Source organism: Bos indicus x Bos taurus, chromosome 2, assembly GCF_003369695.1.
Source record: "Bos indicus x Bos taurus breed Angus x Brahman F1 hybrid chromosome 2, Bos_hybrid_MaternalHap_v2.0, whole genome shotgun sequence".
Taxonomy (NCBI): domain Eukaryota; kingdom Metazoa; phylum Chordata; class Mammalia; order Artiodactyla; family Bovidae; genus Bos; species Bos indicus x Bos taurus.
In genome coordinates this window covers 107,339,122-107,342,409 of record NC_040077.1, presented here as the reverse complement: position 1 = coordinate 107,342,409, position 3,288 = coordinate 107,339,122, and positions in this window count along the sequence as shown.

Here is a 3,288-nt window from a genome sequence, read left to right as displayed (position 1 = left end):
CACCCCATCCCCTTTACACCCCCTTCCCCTCTGGCCCCCCGTCCCTTCTCCCCTCCCTCTCCCCGCTTCCCTGCCTGCCTCCCTCTCTGCCCGGCTGCAGTTGGGTGATAATCTCCCTCATTTAGCCTCCCGGCTGCTTCCCCGGCTCATTGCCCAGCTGGTCCCTGGGGCCCGGCCCAGCTTCTTCCCCACCCCCACCCCCAGCCCTGCGCCCAAGCTCCCCCTTCCCTTTCCCCTGTGCTTCTCCCACCCACTCCCAGGGGACCGGCTGCCCCCTGCAGTGAGCATCAGGGCCAAGTGTGGCTAGCTGGACAGGGGCCGGGTGTAAGCAAGGGGGGAGGGGCTGCCCAGGACTCTGGGGGTGGGAATGTGGGTGCAGGTTGGGGGGTTGGAGTTGGGGGGAGGGGGAGGGCAGGGTCCGGACGTGAAGCCTTAGCCAGTCGTCCTCTGCCCGCCCTCCGCCCTCCCATTGGTCCCACTGCCCAGACTTGTTCCCCAGTCCAGTTCTCCACCCATCCCCACCCAGCTGAAGCAGGCTTCCCGACAGAGAGAGCTCGGTGGATGGACTGAGGCAGCGATTAGATTGGCATCTGTACAGCCTGACCAGCCAGGGCTTGGGAATGGGGGGCGGATAGGTGAGGGAGGGCCGGAGGGTTCTGACTCAGAGCCCCTGGTAGGGGGCATGGAGGTTTTATTTGGGCAAAGTGCTCCGGAAGGTAGACTTGGAGGCCTCTCAGGATCCAGTTTGGGGGTTCCTAGCTATCTTGCCCCTGGCCCCCAGGCCTTGGGTTGCCTCTTCTCCCAGCCGGGACCCCCAAGCTAAGCTGCATTTGCCCCTTACCCCCCCTCTTCGTGGGTCTCACGCTCCCAGCCTGGGTGACATGACCCCCAAACTCCTAGACAGAATGGTCCTAGAGCGAGCCCCGAGCTACCCTCAGCTTCCAGAATACACCCCCTGCCACCCTGCCCAGCCCAGCTGATACCTGTCCCAGGCCTGGCTCTGCTGGGCACCCAGGGCACCAGCCAGTGTGGGACAGACGTGGGTGGGAAAGGGACACGGATCGGGGGGCGGAGGCCGGGACTGGGCCAGTCCTGGCTGGTGAGCGAGCAGCGGTGACAAACGGGCTGTGCGGGGGCCGAGGGGCGGGGGGCGGACGGCGGCTGATTTATCTGGGTTATTTATGCCGCGGACGAGGCAGGAGAAGCGGTTAATGAGAGTCCCAGCGAAGGGGGTGGGGAGGCCCGGACGTGATCTGAGGCAACTGAAGAGGGTTAGCGTCCCGCCACCGGGCCCTGCCCCCACTGGCCACCAGCACTACGCACCCCCTACTCTGTCCGAGGGCCGGGTCAGCCCGGCCTTGACTCCTCTCCTGTGGCTGGCACCGACAGCCCCGCATCCGGTTTGGGGGCCCGCCCAGGTAGAGGCAGTGGGGGCAGTCGGTGACGAGAGGTTGAAGGGACCACGTCTGAGATCGAGGGGGCGGCTGGAGGAACAAGGGGCGGGGGACAGAGAACGGAGGGCAGAGAGGGAAGAAAGATGCAAAATCTCGGCTGGTCAGAAGCTGACCAAGTCTGAGTCTGTCGCGGGAGGGTTGGGGTGGGGAGAAGCCAATGTGGGGCCGGGTAGGCAGCTGGCAACCTCGGAGCTGAGGCTGGAGAGAGGGCCAAGGGCACTGGCGTTCTATCTGGTGGCAGCCAGGAGTCATCGTAGGGGCCTGAGAGGCAGAGGCAGGCCTGGGTGGGGGGGTGGTCAGAGAGAAGAGAGGACGTGGAAGGAGGAGGAAGAAGATCCAGGGAAGGAGGGGGGAGAGGGCTTTGCAGCAGTGAAAGCTGCTGGGAGCAGATAAGGCGGTACGGCAGCGGGAGGGATTAAAGCTCCGAGGGGCCAGGGCGGGGGCGGGGGCGGGGTGGGGGGAGGCGAGAAGGAGAGGGCTGAGGGCCGGACCCCGGGGCCCAGAAGATGAGTGCGGGAAACTAGGGCTGCGAGGGGGCAGGATTTAACCAGAGACCAGACGTGGTCGTCGCCTGGTTGAGGAGTGGGGAGAGGACGGAGTCTTCCTGCTCATCTCTGCTGAGGTGGGGGACTTTTCCGCCACTGATGGAGCCCCCATACGCTGCTCTCGGGGTAGCAGAGCTGAGTGGAGAGGGACATTCCTTGGGAGTGGGAGGCTACTGAAGACTGCTGGGGAGGCGGGTGGCAGGGGCCGGCCCTGGGAGCCTCCGAGCTCTGATTAGAACTTGGACTGGACACGAAGCGCCTCCTTGAGGCGGCCAGTGGAAACCGTGTCACAAGGGACCTTGACCACAATCAAGGGTGCCCCGCCAGCCCACCGGGGGATGGAGACTCCCACTTACGTCCAGGGTGGCAAGGACCAGTGTTTCGGAGGGGGGGATTTCTCTGTGGGTAAGGGCGTGGGCACGGAGAGGGACAGTGGCTTCTCCCAGCTCAAGCCTCAGACACGATGCCCCTTACCACCCGCCACCCACCTGTTCTGCAAACCTTCCTGAAGGGTGTCTGGGGAGGGAGAAATCCCTGATCCCTACGGACGAGGGCCGAGGGCGGTTCAGAGGTGGCCCGGGCGGCGGAGGGGAGCCCCGAGGGAAGGAAGGGGAGGAGGCGGCGGAAGGGGCGAGGGCGGCGGGCGGGGCAGAGTAATTGCACGTTTGTCAGTTCTCCCGTCTCCGTCTCCGCGCACGAGGGAGCCTGTGTGGCGGTGGGTGTAGCTTCGCCTCCAGGAGTCTGTGTCTGTTGGCAGAGGTGTCAGTGTGTCTGTCTCAGGGGGTCTGGGCTCTCCCTGGACCCCCGCCCCCACGTCGTGTTTTGAGGAGCGAGGCTCTGGGCACACCCAGCTGTGCTCCGTGCTGATGCGGCAGATGTGGCGGGGCCCCAGCTGTGCCGGCTTCCCGGAGAGGGGGAGGGGCTGCAATCTGCTCCCCCGATAATGGCTGCTAAGTGCCAGGGGGAGGGGATGGAGACGGGGGTGGGAAGGAGGCCCGGTCCCCGCCACACCCCACCCTGGCCGGCCTCCCCCCAATCTGTGTTCTTGGCTCGGCCTCTTCCCCCTGGCTGGCTCCTGAAGCCCGTCCAAATTTCTCTCCACGCTCAGTCCCCTCAGTCCCTGTCCCCAGCTCTCCTGTCACCCCATCCAGCTTGGTGCCAGGGACCCGCCGCCCCCCCCCCCACCCGGCCCCCAGCTCGCTCCCCCTCGCTGATTTTACAGAATAATCTTTTTATGGAAACTGGAAAAAAAAAGCGCTAATGGCAGGAGCGCACCCCTCCCCCGCATC